Below are 16,172 nucleotides of genomic sequence, written 5' to 3' on the forward strand. Positions count from 1 at the left end.
GAGGGCCTGTGAGCATCTGGGGAGTGGGGAGTTGGGGGGGGGCTGCGTGCCCTAGGGGGGCCGCGCAGTGGGCCGGGCCGGGGCGGGGCGGGGGGGGGGGGGGGGGGGCGGGCCGGCGGGCGGGAGGGGGGGGGCGCTTTGTGCAAACAGATCCTCCCTGCGAGTCCCCACTGTCGCCCCGTGGGGCCGGGGACCGCCCAGCCCTCCCTGCAGGCAGACTGGGGGCTTCGCGGGCCGAGTCGAGGGAGGAGCTGCTGGAGAGAGGGCTTAGAAACGCCCTTCTGCCCCGGAAACTGCTGGAGCGTTTGAAGGGGAGGGACAGGTCCACCCCAGGGCTGTTCCAGGAGCAAAAGCTGGTCCCAGCCAGCTCGCCTCTGCTCCCCCGGCACCGGGATCGGACCTTTCAGCCCCGTTTCTGCCCGAAGCATCACGCAAGCGCTTGCCCTCCCCGGGGGCACCTTTGGGACTTGAGAAGAGGCGCAGCAGCTGGGGTTTTGGGCTCAGAAATGGGCGCTAAGTGAGCTGGTTTGGGGGCCCAAAGCAGAAGCCGGTTTGGCCGTTTGTGCGGGGGGGTGGGAGGGCGTTGGGGGCTGCGGGGGAAAGCAGGGGGTGGGCAGGGTGCGTGGACCCTCTCCGGGGAGGGGTCGGGTCTGGTCCTGCTGGACCCCGAAGTGCGGGAGGCCGGCACGCACCAGGCCCAACTCAACGTCTGCGGTGGTCTCTGGGGGGAAGAGGTGGTCTCTGCTTTTCAGACCCCGCACGCCCTCTTCGAGTCCAGCTCTTGCTTGTCGACTGCTTAGAATAGTTATTAACTAATTAGTCGTACAAACTCATTAATGCTTATACAATGTCCAACTATGATATTTAATCCTAATAGCCGAGTTTTGACGGCGATTGGTTTACGACCTTGTCAAAAGCCCAGGCTGTTGTAAATAGCCGGAGCTTGTAAGGAGAAGGAGCTGAAATCAACGGTGCAGAGCGGGAGCTTCAATTAGCCAGAACCGTAGCAAGCAGGAGCTGGAACGAGACGGGGTGTCTGCTGTCTGGGGCATGCCTTAGCCAGAGGCAAAATTACCAGCAGCTGTAACGAGCGGGAGCTGCGATTCGCTGCAGTGTCTGTTTGCTGGAGCATCCGTCGGCCAGACTGCACTCCCAGCACGGCTGAAGAGCAGCCGGGCGCAGGCAGGGCTGTCCCCGGCGAGGCGCTCCGAGCGGCAGGGAGGCGAGTTGTCCTTCTGCCAGCGGGGAGTCCGGCCTCTTCCCTCGGGGATTAAATCCACGCCACGCGTGGATCCGCTCTCTTTGCGTGGAGGGTCTCTCCCGGACCCGTTCCCGAGGGCTGAAGTGAGGTGGGGGTCCCCCGGCTCTCCCCGGGGGGCAGGCGGCAGCACGAGGCGGCGGTGTCTCCCCGGTACCCGGCAAAGGGGAGCGAAACCGGCCGGCTGGAGCTCCGGGGGTGCACAGCCTGGCCCCGCACGGCAGAATCCTTCCCTGGGTTTTCACCGTTGGCTGGGTGTGACAAACAGGTTCATTTTGTGCCTCCTCTTTTCCCAGCGTCACCTTCTGCGTCACGTGAAGAAAATCCTGCGCGGTTGACGCCGCTTGCTGCTCAGGTAACGGCACGTGTGGGGCCGGGGGAGCGGGGAGAAACATTGGCGCGTTCAAGGACGCTGCAGGTGCTCCGCGTCAAACCCGGGGAAAAGGCAAATTTGTGCCGGTGCAGAAAAGCTGATGAACAGTTGCCGTGAACAGAGCGCGCGTGCCTCGTTCCTGCATCGGTCCCTGGGTAGTTACGAGCGTTTTCCTTTCAGGGAAAAGAATGAGCTTTCGCCTACGATAAATTAAGAGCTGCCTGTGACCTTCTTTAGGGTCAAGTGTTTCTCTTCTGTTTGTTCGTACTGATTTTACGGGCAGGTTGGAAATAGCCTTTTATTTTTACACGCGTAATTGTAATTTGTAGTACTACGTGGTGTCAGGAGAGTGAATTTTGGAGCACCCAGGTACTACTAGAAACGTAATGAACGAGACACGATGGAAACTGATACTTCAACTTGATTTTTACTTGATTTTTTTTTCATTAGAGTGTTGACGGCATGTTGTCCTGTGGCTCCATCCACATTCTGTTCAGCGGAGTCTTCAATCTAGGACTTTGAAGGAAAAAAGTTGGTCCTTCCAAAACAGGGCTAGTCATTCATAGGATCGAGGCATAGACTTGGCGAGCCGCTTAAGTACGTGATCAGAATTGAAGCCAAATGCCGCTTCGCGTTGCTGCTGTTGGTCTTCGCTTTCATTAGTTTTCCCGCTGCTCCGTCATGGTTGGGAGCTCTGAATCATCCTTTTTTTCGCTCCCTAACGCATTTTTCTCCCCAAGGAGAGGCTACGTTTAAAAGCTACTTAGTTTCCTCACAAATGCATTGGTCAGTAAAATGGAGTTATGATGCTTGGAACCACAAAAATGACACCAGTCTTACAGATCTGGACTATTTCTGAACACGTGTTCATCGCGTGCAGATGTCATCGGGATACGGATCATCTGCACTTCGTGCTCTGACGAGACGATCAGCTGAGACAGGGACGAGCTCCAAAAGGAAAGAAAGGTACAACGTCAAAGTTTTGTTTTGTTGTTGGGTTTTGTGGGGGTTTTTTGTGTTTGTGTGTTTTGGGGTTTTTTTTGTTTGTTTTTTTTTTTGTTTGGTTGTTTGGTTGGTTGTTTGTTTTTCCTTAAGAGTGTGACGTTGACTGGTGGCAGCCTGCAGAGCTCTCTTGCTGCCTGACCTCTCTTTTCCTTCTCTGTCACTCCTCTTTCTAGGCAAGTGAGTTCTTGCGAAACTAAAGCTGCCAATGAGCCAAAAAAAAGGCACGGTTGTCTAAAACATGCAGAAGCTCTAGTGGCCTGTCTCAACAACCGCACCAAAGACGATGCCAAATACTTTCTCCTCCACTCAGTTGTAGCCTTCACAGAAGAGGAAGCTTTGTGCTCAACGTTGTTTGTTTTTTTTTTTTCCTTTCCTCTCAGCAGAACGTCAACTGCCGTGAAAGTACGAGACAGGTGGAAAGGATCCCTAGTGGTCTGCAAGTACAAGGTAGGCCTGTGACATGTGTCTGCGTTTTTCCTAAGGTGCTCGTAGCACGGACTTTACAGTTAACACGAGGAACTGAGAGGCAGCTCTCCTTCTATGTGATTTTTTAACGTGAAATATTTCAACGCAAATACTAAAAATAAAGGAGGTCTGTTCTGGAGCGTGGTACGCCTCTGCAAAGCTTGCTTCCCTCCGTCTGTTTTCTCTTCCTGCAAGCACGCTCTTCTGTTTCTGTGCGCTTGCTAGGAAAGGGTGCTGTGAAAATAATGTTGGACTAGAAGAGGAAAGGAACCGTTTGTAAGAGTTGGGATGTTCGGGAGAAACAGGCTTTGTTTTCACGATAAAAGCTTTATGCTTTTTCAGTCAGTCAGTTTTTAAAATGCCTTACAGGAGCACTCGAACACCTTACTGAGATGCTAACATCTGCGCTAAAAGCAATCAAGGTCAAAGAAGAGGCGTGGACAACACGGGACAAATCGGTGTCGCTTCGGTGCGCTTTCCAGGCTTTCCCGAGAAGCGGTAGCAGCCTCGTAACTAGCGACAGAGAGTCCTGATGTGGTTTTGGTGAGTTACTGCTTCTATCGCGTCCTTTTTCCTAACCTGCAGCGCGTAATTTTGACTTTGGTTGGAAAGAGATTTTCCAGAATGGAAATCTTTCTCGTTCAAAGGAGTCGCCTTTTACGAACTTCCCCTCAGAATGGATCTTCAGAGATGACGTGCTCGGCAGTAGAAGTCATCCGCAAGGAGACTTTTCGCGCTCTCTCTGGAAAAAAAAAAAAAAGGGGTAGGTCGATTTCCTTGCACAGACCCAAGCGCGGCACGTCTTCCGATAGTCGACGTACGGCTGATCTTTGGTTCTCGGGTGTAACGGTCGAGAGATCGTAAAGACGCGTTCCTCCGCACGCTCGGGTACGGCCAACAGCGTTAGCAAACCTGCCAGTCCTTTTTGGTAGCCTGATGTATTGCAGCACCGGGGATTTGATATTCCCCACCGCCTGCCCCCCCCCCCCCTCCCCAAAAATGTAAAACCGTATGGGAGATCTCTTATCTCCCTGATTTTTCTATCGTAAACGAAATTTTAAAAAGAAAGTTAAAATTGTATAACTTCCAAACTGACTTGCGTTGTTTAAACTGTAACTGCCAAATAGCTGTAGCGTATAATTTATTAGGTGTGCTTAAGCAGTTAGGTAGTTGCTCTAAACGTTTAAAAAGAGAGGCAACTGATCGGGTTTTTTTCCCGATCTTTTGGCAGAGCGCTCTGAAGTCCTTTATTTCTGCCTCGCTTTCAGTGGCGCGTTTCCCCGGCAGTTGGGTAGCATCGGTCTCGGCGCAGCTGGCCAGGCGTCCCTCCTAGTCACGTGACGCACGCAAAACCCCTGGTCAAACGATAGCTGTGTAGTTTGGAGGTAGATAATTTAACGGTATGAATTCACAGCTACGCAATTTCAATTAACGCAAAAGGAAAATCAGATATTTTTATAGTATAAGCCTTCTCGTTGTACGTCTGTAAGCGTACGCACGCCTTTTTAGCATAAAATGAATTGCTGAGGTTTGTTCTTTCTTTTTCATTTTACTCTTCAAAGTTTTACGCTTCGCTTTCAGCTTTATCGGCCAAGCGAGCGAGATGCGCAGCAGCAGCAGCAGCAGCAGCAGCAGCGCCAGGGCTGGAGCTGTGGCGGCGGATGCGTGAGCGTAGATGCCGATTACGGCGCGCCCTTGTCCTGCAGCCTCACGGGGTTATCTCCCGGCAGCGGTGCTGTAAGGAAGGGACGAGGCGTTTTCCGACACCAGCGAGAGCGTTTACTTCTCTGCGAAGGACGCGTTCAGAATCGCGTCAATTAGTCCTCACGCGGATTTTAAGCGTTCGGATCGCTCGAGCTTTTAAAGGCCGCGTTGTATTTCGAGCTGACCCGTTTGCCTGGCACCCTCCTTTAGCTCGACTGCTGCCCTCTCCCTTGCCCTGACCGAATTCCTCTGCTGCCTTCGGTGCTGTTTTTTTTAACGTGCTGAAATATATCCGTTGGGATTTTTGTTTTTCAGATGCCGCGCTGTAAGCGTCCCGTGGTGCTCAGGAGAGACCCCCGGCCCGGGTTTGCCTGCCGGTCGTTGGGCGTGCTGAGGGTAAGGGGCCGGCTGCCAGCCTGCGGGACGGGGGCTGAGGGGGGGCTGCAAGCGTTTGGGGGGGCCGCCCCTCCTTTATCTTTCTAGCAGAGCCCCCCTTTTTGGCGGGGGTGCGTGCGTACATACGCCAACGGCATTATTAAAGTAACGAGCTGCCGGTTGGGGCCGTTTCCCTCATGTTGTGCCTTTTTGGGGGCTGAATAAAAAGGGGGGGGTTGGGGGCCTGGAGGGGCGATGATGTCATTTGGGGCACCCCAACATCACCGGCGGGCTGATGATGCCGTGGAGGAGCAGGTGAGTGGGGAATGGGGGGTCATGGGGGGTCGTCCCCGTCCCCCCCCCCCCAAAAAAGGGGGTCACAGCCCAAAAGTGCCTGATAATTCCTGGGGGGGTTCAAAAATTTTTAAAAACTCTAAATCTATCTGTGAGGCCTCGAAATAGAGAAAAATCTCTCCTTGTTCTATATATTGAAAAATAATATTCCTTTATATGTATACAAGGATTTCAAAATAGGAACCTATATCTGCCCTATTATCTAAAGGATTTTAGAGCATAAAAAAATCCGGAAGACGTATATAGGGTTTTAAAATACAAAAAGAACTCCCGTCTATATAAATTAAAAAAGAAAGCACTTCCAAATGCAAAAGGGATGATATATTTTATGTATGAAGGAATTGAAAATAGAAAAAAGTCTGAATAGATACCGCTGTCTACACTTACTACGCGTTACATAGAGAGCCTAAATAGGCATTATATGTAATCTAAGAGATGATCTATAAGTGCAAATAGAAATCTAAGTCTATAAAGAGATAAGTGTAAATATACGTAAGTGTAAATAGAGAAGTCTATAAAGACATTTAAGTGTCAAAATACGTAAGTCGACAGATATCTAGTCTGAGCAGGTATTATATATGAGTGGGAAATAGGGGGCTATAAGTGAAACATAAATACATTCACTAAATATATAGGGAGAGAGGTATGTGTAAATACGTTAAGCGTAAACGTCTATGATAGATAAGGTTTTTAAAATGCAAAGAAACCCTGTTTCTAGAAAGGATTTAAAAACTCTTCACCCCCCCGAAACACCTCTCTGTTGAAGATCCGAAAGCGCTTTCAAAAGCTGCCTCTTCCCTGTTCTCTTTTTCCGTCTTTTCCCATCCTGATTGGGGGCCGGTCCCCCCAACAGGGACTTTCCCCTGCAGGGCCGTGCACACGGAGCGGGACCTGCCGCCGTGGCCTAAAAACACCACAAAACCCCTAATTCGGGGCCTGCAAGGGGTGGGGAAAAAGAAAACCCGCAATTTGGGGGGGAAAAATACCCAACTTGGAGCTCCCGGGAAAGCCAAATCCACCAGGATTTGGGCAGCCGGAAAGCAAAAAAACCCCCATTTTCATGCACAAAACGAAAAAGCAAAAATCACCAAGTTTTGTTGTGAAAAAGCGTTGAAAAACCTCCAAGTGGAATATTTTGGAAAAGGAAAAAACCCCAGCTTTGATATTATAAAAAAGCAAAAAAAAACCCGATTTGGGGAAGCTTTGGGGTGAAACACCAGCCATTTGAGGGGCCCGGACCCCTGGGGTGCTGCCTGCCCCGCCAACCTGCCCGTTGCCCCCCGCCCAAACTCTGACACCCCCCTCCCGCTCCCCCGCCCCCCACTCCCACCCCGCTCTCCCTCCTCCTGCGTTTTGGGTTTGTGCTGAGAACGGCGTCGGTGACGCGGGGCTGCGTGAGTTCCCGCTGCGCAGCGCTTGCACGGCGCCGGGGGCTGTGCTGCTCCTCGCCCCGCCCTGCCGGCGAGCGGGCTGGGGGTGCGCGAGGGCCTGGGAGGGGGCACCGCTGGGAGAGCTGACCCCGGCGGACCCAGGGGGTGTTCCAGGCCCTATGACGTCAGGAAATAAAACTCGGGGGGGAGGTCGGCGGGGGGGCCGCTGCTGGGCTGCGGCTGGCTGGGCGGGCATCGGGCGGTTGGCGGCGAGCCCTTGCTTTCGTTTGTACCGCTTGTCTGTCTGGGGTTTTTCTCTCTGTTGTTTGGGGTTTTTTTTTTCCCCCCCCTTTCCCTCACGAGTGGAGTGTTTTCACTTTTGCCCTTCCAATTCTCTCCCCCCTCCCGCTGAGGGGGCAGCGAGGGAGCGGTTGTGTGGTGCTGAGTTGCCGGCTGGGATTCAACCCCGGCACAAGGTGAGTGGCAAGCCCTGCCTGGCTAAACGCTTTAGGCTCCCCGCGTTATTCCTGCCATCTGGCGAGGCCCTCCTTGTTCTTTCCTGCTGCTTTCAAGTGCCTTGTGCTCCAGCAGCAGGCTGGGAAGGAGGGTTGTGGCAGGAGCGGCGGCACCCCGTGACTCCTTCTCGGGCTGTGAGCTTCGCCCCGCGTGTGGGCTGCCGAGGATCGTGGGCTCTGCAGGGGCCACAGGCAGCCCGCAGAGCTTGAGGCCGAGCCGTTCCTTTCCCCCTGTGAGCATCTGGGGAGGGGGACTGGGGGGGCTGCGGACCCCCGAGGGGGCCGAGGAGTGGGGCTGTGCATCCCGGGGGGGCCGAGGAGTGGGGCCGGGGGGGGCTGCGAGCCCTAGGGGGTCGGGGAGAGGGGCTGGAGGACTTCCGGACCATAGAGACCAGACCAGTCCAGACCAGAGAGTATAGCTGGAGGACTCCCGGACCATAGAGATGGCGGACTCCCAGACCAGAGAGTACGCCTGGAGGACTTCCGGACCATAGAGACGGAGGTTCAGATGCATAGAATGTACCCGGGGGACTGCCGCACCATAGAGGAAAATGTCCGGCCTAGAGAGTACAGCTGGAGGACTTCTGGACCATCGAGACGGTCGTCCGGAGCGGAGAGTGCACGTGGGGAACTTCCGGACCACAGAGAGCCAAGTCCGGCCTAGAGAGTACCCCTGGAGGACTGCCGGACCATCGAGACGGTCGTCCGGAGCGGAGAGTGCACGTGGGGAACTTCCGGACCACAGAGAGCCAAGTCCGGCCTAGAGAGTACCCCTGGAGGACTGCCGGACCATAGAGAGCAAAGTCCGGCCTAGAGAGTACCCCTGGACCATAGAGAGCAAAGTCCGGCCTAGAGAGTACCCCTGGAGGACTGCCGGACCATAGAGAGCAAAGGCTGGCCTAGAGAGTACCCCTGGAGGACTGCCGGACCATAGAGACGGGAGCTGGACCAGAGAGTACCCCTGGAGGACTGCCGGACCATGGAGAGCAAAGTCCGGCCTAGAGAGTACCCCTGGAGGACTGCCGGACCATAGAGAGCAAAGTCCGGCCTAGAGAGTACCCCTGGAGGACTGCCGGACCATAGAGAGCAAAGTCCGGCCTAGAGAGTACCCCTGGAGGACTGCCGGACCATAGAGAGCAAAGTCCGGCCTAGAGAGTACCCCTGGAGGACTGCCGGACCATAGAGACGGGAGCTGGACCAGAGAGAACCCCTGGAGGACTGCCGGACCATGGAGAGCAAAGTCCGGCCTAGAGAGTACCCCTGGAGGACTCCCGGACCAGCGAGATCAAGGTCCCCCAAGAGCTGGGGCGTGGGGCTGTGGGTCCTGGCGGGACTTGAGAGTGGGGCTCCCAGGGGGCTGGAAAATGGTGTGGTCGGGTGCTGTGAGCTCCGGGGGTCCTGGGGCTGAGAAGTGCTTGCAAACGCTGGGGAGGGGCTGCGAGCCGTGCGCATGCGCGGTCCCCGGGCGCCGTGCGCATGCGCGGTCCCCGGGCGCCGTGCGCATGCGCGGTCCCCGGGCGCCGTGCGCATGCGCGGTCCCCGGGCGCCGTGCGCATGCGCGGTCCCGGGGCGCCGTGCGCATGCGCGGTCCCGGGGCGCCGTGCGCATGCGCGGTCCCCGAGCTCCGACTACCACTCCCGGCGTGCCTCGCGCGGGCGGTCCGGTGGAGCCGCGCGCTGATTGGTTGCGGACGGTATTTCAACGGGGCGCCGTGCGCATGCGCGATCCCGGGGCGCCGTGCGCATGCGCGATCCCGGGGCGCCGTGCGCATGCGCGGTCCCCGGGCGCCGTGCGCATGCGCGGTCCCCGGGCGCCGTGCGCATGCGCGGTCCCCGGGCGCCGTGCGCATGCGCGGTCCCGGAGCGCCGTGCGCATGCGCGGTCCCCGAGCTCCGACTACAACTCCCGGCGTGCCTCGCGCGGGCGGTCCGGTGGAGCCGCGCGCTGATTGGTTGCGGACGGTATTTCAACGGGGCGCCGTGCGCATGCGCGGTCCCGGGGCGCCGACTACAACTCCCGGCGTGCCTCGCGCGGGCGGTCCGGTGGAGCCGCGCGCTCATTGGTTGCGGACGGTATTTCAACGGGGCGCGCGGCGGGCTTTGCACCGAGGCGGCGGCGCAGCGTGAGTGTGAGGAGCCGCGGGCCCGGGGAGCCGGGCTGTGGCGGCGGGGGGGGGGGCGGTTCTGCAGGCTCCGGGGACGGGGGCTGGGGGGGCTCCAGGCGGGGGAGGGCCTGTGAGCATCTGGGGAGTGGGGAGTTGGGGGGGGGCTGCGTGCCCTAGGGGGGCCGCGCAGTGGGCCGGGCCGGGGCGGGGCGGGGGGGGGGGGGGGGGGGGGGGCGGGCCGGCGGGCGGGAGGGGGGGGGCGCTTTGTGCAAACAGATCCTCCCTGCGAGTCCCCACTGTCGCCCCGTGGGGCCGGGGACCGCCCAGCCCTCCCTGCAGGCAGACTGGGGGCTTCGCGGGCCGAGTCGAGGGAGGAGCTGCTGGAGAGAGGGCTTAGAAACGCCCTTCTGCCCCGGAAACTGCTGGAGCGTTTGAAGGGGAGGGACAGGTCCACCCCAGGGCTGTTCCAGGAGCAAAAGCTGGTCCCAGCCAGCTCGCCTCTGCTCCCCCGGCACCGGGATCGGACCTTTCAGCCCCGTTTCTGCCCGAAGCATCACGCAAGCGCTTGCCCTCCCCGGGGGCACCTTTGGGACTTGAGAAGAGGCGCAGCAGCTGGGGTTTTGGGCTCAGAAATGGGCGCTAAGTGAGCTGGTTTGGGGGCCCAAAGCAGAAGCCGGTTTGGCCGTTTGTGCGGGGGGGTGGGAGGGCGTTGGGGGCTGCGGGGGAAAGCAGGGGGTGGGCAGGGTGCGTGGACCCTCTCCGGGGAGGGGTCGGGTCTGGTCCTGCTGGACCCCGAAGTGCGGGAGGCCGGCACGCACCAGGCCCAACTCAACGTCTGCGGTGGTCTCTGGGGGGAAGAGGTGGTCTCTGCTTTTCAGACCCCGCACGCCCTCTTCGAGTCCAGCTCTTGCTTGTCGACTGCTTAGAATAGTTATTAACTAATTAGTCGTACAAACTCATTAATGCTTATACAATGTCCAACTATGATATTTAATCCTAATAGCCGAGTTTTGACGGCGATTGGTTTACGACCTTGTCAAAAGCCCAGGCTGTTGTAAATAGCCGGAGCTTGTAAGGAGAAGGAGCTGAAATCAACGGTGCAGAGCGGGAGCTTCAATTAGCCAGAACCGTAGCAAGCAGGAGCTGGAACGAGACGGGGTGTCTGCTGTCTGGGGCATGCCTTAGCCAGAGGCAAAATTACCAGCAGCTGTAACGAGCGGGAGCTGCGATTCGCTGCAGTGTCTGTTTGCCGGAGCATCCGTCGGCCAGACTGCACTCCCAGCACGGCTGAAGAGCAGCCGGGCGCAGGCAGGGCTGTCCCCGGCGAGGCGCTCCGAGCGGCAGGGAGGCGAGTTGTCCTTCTGCCAGCGGGGAGTCCGGCCTCTTCCCTCGGGGATTAAATCCACGCCACGCGTGGATCCGCTCTCTTTGCGTGGAGGGTCTCTCCCGGACCCGTTCCCGAGGGCTGAAGTGAGGTGGGGGTCCCCCGGCTCTCCCCGGGGGGCAGGCGGCAGCACGAGGCGGCGGTGTCTCCCCGGTACCCGGCAAAGGGGAGCGAAACCGGCCGGCTGGAGCTCCGGGGGTGCACAGCCTGGCCCCGCACGGCAGAATCCTTCCCTGGGTTTTCACCGTTGGCTGGGTGTGACAAACAGGTTCATTTTGTGCCTCCTCTTTTCCCAGCGTCACCTTCTGCGTCACGTGAAGAAAATCCTGCGCGGTTGACGCCGCTTGCTGCTCAGGTAACGGCACGTGTGGGGCCGGGGGAGCGGGGAGAAACATTGGCGCGTTCAAGGACGCTGCAGGTGCTCCGCGTCAAACCCGGGGAAAAGGCAAATTTGTGCCGGTGCAGAAAAGCTGATGAACAGTTGCCGTGAACAGAGCGCGCGTGCCTCGTTCCTGCATCGGTCCCTGGGTAGTTACGAGCGTTTTCCTTTCAGGGAAAAGAATGAGCTTTCGCCTACGATAAATTAAGAGCTGCCTGTGACCTTCTTTAGGGTCAAGTGTTTCTCTTCTGTTTGTTCGTACTGATTTTACGGGCAGGTTGGAAATAGCCTTTTATTTTTACACGCGTAATTGTAATTTGTAGTACTACGTGGTGTCAGGAGAGTGAATTTTGGAGCACCCAGGTACTACTAGAAACGTAATGAACGAGACACGATGGAAACTGATACTTCAACTTGATTTTTACTTGATTTTTTTTTCATTAGAGTGTTGACGGCATGTTGTCCTGTGGCTCCATCCACATTCTGTTCAGCGGAGTCTTCAATCTAGGACTTTGAAGGAAAAAAGTTGGTCCTTCCAAAACAGGGCTAGTCATTCATAGGATCGAGGCATAGACTTGGCGAGCCGCTTAAGTACGTGATCGGAATTGAAGCCAAATGCCGCTTCGCGTTGCTGCTGTTGGTCTTCGCTTTCATTAGTTTTCCCGCTGCTCCGTCATGGTTGGGAGCTCTGAATCATCCTTTTTTTCGCTCCCTAACGCATTTTTCTCCCCAAGGAGAGGCTACGTTTAAAAGCTACTTAGTTTCCTCACAAACGCATTGGTCAGTAAAATGGAGTTAGGATGCTTGGAACCACAAAAATGACACCAGTCTTACAGATCTGGACTATTTCTGAACACGTGTTCATCGCGTGCAGATGTCATCGGGATACGGATCATCTGCACTTCGTGCTCTGACGAGACGATCAGCTGAGACAGGGACGAGCTCCAAAAGGAAAGAAAGGTACAACGTCAAAGTTTTGTTTTGTTGTTGGGTTTTGTGGGGGTTTTTTGTGTTTGTGTGTTTTGGGGTTTTTTTTGTTTGTTTTTTTTTTTTGTTTGGTTGTTTGGTTGGTTGTTTGTTTTTCCTTAAGAGTGTGACGTTGACTGGTGGCAGCCTGCAGAGCTCTCTTGCTGCCTGACCTCTCTTTTCCTTCTCTGTCACTCCTCTTTCTAGGCAAGTGAGTTCTTGCGAAACTAAAGCTGCCAATGAGCCAAAAAAAAGGCACGGTTGTCTAAAACATGCAGAAGCTCTAGTGGCCTGTCTCAACAACCGCACCAAAGACGATGCCAAATACTTTCTCCTCCACTCAGTTGTAGCCTTCACAGAAGAGGAAGCTTTGTGCTCAACGTTGTTTGTTTTTTTTTTTTCCTTTCCTCTCAGCAGAACGTCAACTGCCGTGAAAGTACGAGACAGGTGGAAAGGATCCCTAGTGGTCTGCAAGTACAAGGTAGGCCTGTGACATGTGTCTGCGTTTTTCCTAAGGTGCTCGTAGCACGGACTTTACAGTTAACACGAGGAACTGAGAGGCAGCTCTCCTTCTATGTGATTTTTTAACGTGAAATATTTCAACGCAAATACTAAAAATAAAGGAGGTCTGTTCTGGAGCGTGGTACGCCTCTGCAAAGCTTGCTTCCCTCCGTCTGTTTTCTCTTCCTGCAAGCACGCTCTTCTGTTTCTGTGCGCTTGCTAGGAAAGGGTGCTGTGAAAATAATGTTGGACTAGAAGAGGAAAGGAACCGTTTGTAAGAGTTGGGATGTTCGGGAGAAACAGGCTTTGTTTTCACGATAAAAGCTTTATGCTTTTTCAGTCAGTCAGTTTTTAAAATGCCTTACAGGAGCACTCGAACACCTTACTGAGATGCTAACATCTGCGCTAAAAGCAATCAAGGTCAAAGAAGAGGCGTGGACAACACGGGACAAATCGGTGTCGCTTCGGTGCGCTTTCCAGGCTTTCCCGAGAAGCGGTAGCAGCCTCGTAACTAGCGACAGAGAGTCCTGATGTGGTTTTGGTGAGTTACTGCTTCTATCGCGTCCTTTTTCCTAACCTGCAGCGCGTAATTTTGACTTTGGTTGGAAAGAGATTTTCCAGAATGGAAATCTTTCTCGTTCAAAGGAGTCGCCTTTTACGAACTTCCCCTCAGAATGGATCTTCAGAGATGACGTGCTCGGCAGTAGAAGTCATCCGCAAGGAGACTTTTCGCGCTCTCTCTGGAAAAAAAAAAAAAAGGGGTAGGTCGATTTCCTTGCACAGACCCAAGCGCGGCACGTCTTCCGATAGTCGACGTACGGCTGATCTTTGGTTCTCGGGTGTAACGGTCGAGAGATCGTAAAGACGCGTTCCTCCGCACGCTCGGGTACGGCCAACAGCGTTAGCAAACCTGCCAGTCCTTTTTGGTAGCCTGATGTATTGCAGCACCGGGGATTTGATATTCCCCACCGCCTGCCCCCCCCCCCCCCCCCCTCCCCAAAAATGTAAAACCGTATGGGAGATCTCTTATCTCCCTGATTTTTCTATCGTAAACGAAATTTTAAAAAGAAAGTTAAAATTGTATAACTTCCAAACTGACTTGCGTTGTTTAAACTGCAACTGCCAAATAGCTGTAGCGTATAATTTATTAGGTGTGCTTAAGCAGTTAGGTAGTTGCTCTAAACGTTTAAAAAGAGAGGCAACTGATCGGGTTTTTTTCCCGATCTTTTGGCAGAGCGCTCTGAAGTCCTTTATTTCTGCCTCGCTTTCAGTGGCGCGTTTCCCGCAGTTGGGTAGCATCGGTCTCGGCGCAGCTGGCCAGGCGTCCCTCCTAGTCATGTGACGCACGCAAAACCCCTGGTCAAACGATAGCTGTGTAGTTTGGAGGTAGATAATTTAACGGTATGAATTCACAGCTACGCAATTTCAATTAACGCAAAAGGAAAATCAGATATTTTTATAGTATAAGCCTTCTCGTTGTACGTCTGTAAGCGTACGCACGCCTTTTTAGCATAAAATGAATTGCTGAGGTTTGTTCTTTCTTTTTCATTTTACTCTTCAAAGTTTTACGCTTCGCTTTCAGCTTTATCGGCCAAGCGAGCGAGATGCGCAGCAGCAGCAGCAGCAGCAGCGCCAGGGCTGGAGCTGTGGCGGCGGATGCGTGAGCGTAGATGCCGATTACGGCGCGCCCTTGTCCTGCAGCCTCACGGGGTTATCTCCCGGCAGCGGTGCTGTAAGGAAGGGACGAGGCGTTTTCCGACACCAGCGAGAGCGTTTACTTCTCTGCGAAGGACGCGTTCAGAATCGCGTCAATTAGTCCTCACGCGGATTTTAAGCGTTCGGATCGCTCGAGCTTTTAAAGGCCGCGTTGTATTTCGAGCTGACCCGTTTGCCTGGCACCCTCCTTTAGCTCGACTGCTGCCCTCTCCCTTGCCCTGACCGAATTCCTCTGCTGCCTTCGGTGCTGTTTTTTTTAACGTGCTGAAATATATCCGTTGGGATTTTTGTTTTTCAGATGCCGCGCTGTAAGCGTCCCGTGGTGCTCAGGAGAGACCCCCGGCCCGGGTTTGCCTGCCGGTCGTTGGGCGTGCTGAGGGTAAGGGGCCGGCTGCCAGCCTGCGGGACGGGGGCTGAGGGGGTGCTGCAAGCGTTTGGGGGGGCCGCCCCTCCTTTATCTTTCTAGCAGAGCCCCCCTTTTTGGCGGGGGTGCGTGCGTACATACGCCAACGGCATTATTAAAGTAACGAGCTGCCGGTTGGGGCCGTTTCCCTCATGTTGTGCCTTTTTGGGGGCTGAATAAAAAGGGGGGGGTTGGGGGCCTGGAGGGGCGATGATGTCATTTGGGGCACCCCAACATCACCGGCGGGCTGATGATGCCGTGGAGGAGCAGGTGAGTGGGGAATGGGGGGTCATGGGGGGTCGTCCCCCCCCCCCCCCCCCCCCCCCCAAAAAAAGGGGGTCACAGCCCAAAAGTGCCTGATAATTCCTGGGGGGGTTCAAAAATTTTTAAAAACTCTAAATCTATCTGTGACGCCTCGAAATAGAGAAAAATCTCTCCTTGTTCTATATATTGAAAAATAATATTCCTTTATATGTATACAAGGATTTCAAAATAGGAACCTATATCTGCCCTATTATCTAAAGGATTTTAGAGCATAAAAAAATCCGGAAGACGTATATAGGGTTTTAAAATACAAAAAGAACTCCCGTCTATATAAATTAAAAAAGAAAGCACTTCCAAATGCAAAAGGGATGATATATTTTATGTATGAAGGAATTGAAAATAGAAAAAAGTCTGAATAGATACCGCTGTCTACACTTACTACGTGTTACATAGAGAGCCTAAATAGGCATTATATGTAATCTAAGAGATGATCTATAAGTGCAAATAGAAATCTAAGTCTATAAAGAGATAAGTGTAAATATACGTAAGTGTAAATAGAGAAGTCTTTATAGACATTTAAGTGTCAAAATACGTAAGTCGACAGATATCTAGTCTGAGCAGGTATTATATATAATGAGTGGGAAATAGGGGGCTATAAGTGAAACATAAATACATTCACTAAATATATAGAGAGAGAGGTATGTGTAAATACGTTAAGCGTAAACGTCTATGATAGATAAGGTTTTTAAAATGCAAAGAAACCCTGTTTCTAGAAAGGATTAAAAACTCTTCACCCCCCGAAACACCTCTCTGTTGAAGATCCGAAAGCGCTTTCAAAAGCTGCCTCTTCCCTGTTCTCTTTTTCCGTCTTTTCCCATCCTGATTGGGGGCCGGTCCCCCCAACAGGGACTTTCCCCTGCAGGGCCGTGCACACGGAGCGGGACCTGCCGCCGTGGCCTAAAAACACCACAAAACCCCTAATTCGGGGCCTGCAAGGGGTGGGGAAAAAGAAAACCCGCAATTTGGGGGGAAAAATA

General features: G+C 54.4%; 2 long non-coding RNA genes across 7 annotated transcripts; both read left to right on the plus strand.

Moving 5' to 3' along the window:
• Positions 1-1,641: 1,641 nt before the first annotated feature.
• LOC142077469 (uncharacterized) lies at positions 1,642-5,880 on the plus strand. Its single transcript, XR_012671848.1, has 7 exons — positions 1,642-2,597; positions 3,017-3,083; positions 3,471-3,644; positions 3,749-3,989; positions 4,333-4,486; positions 4,683-4,838; positions 5,121-5,880. It is a non-coding gene; the product is annotated as an uncharacterized LOC142077469 (long non-coding RNA).
• A 5,322-nt stretch (positions 5,881-11,202) lies between these two features.
• LOC142077470 (uncharacterized) lies at positions 11,203-15,065 on the plus strand. Of its 6 annotated transcripts, none has more exons than XR_012671852.1 (6): positions 11,203-11,261; positions 11,730-11,876; positions 12,122-12,245; positions 12,666-12,732; positions 13,120-13,293; positions 13,398-13,829. It is a non-coding gene; the product is annotated as an uncharacterized LOC142077470 (long non-coding RNA). The 6 variants fall into 6 exon arrangements; XR_012671854.1 differs by having other exon boundaries at positions 12,669-12,732; XR_012671851.1 differs by lacking the exon at positions 11,203-11,261 and having other exon boundaries at positions 11,331-11,876.
• The last annotated feature ends 1,107 nt before the right edge of the window (positions 15,066-16,172 follow it).

The sequence above is a fragment of the Calonectris borealis genome, unplaced genomic scaffold (genome assembly GCF_964195595.1).
Source record: "Calonectris borealis unplaced genomic scaffold, bCalBor7.hap1.2 HAP1_SCAFFOLD_263, whole genome shotgun sequence".
Lineage (NCBI taxonomy): Eukaryota > Metazoa > Chordata > Aves > Procellariiformes > Procellariidae > Calonectris > Calonectris borealis.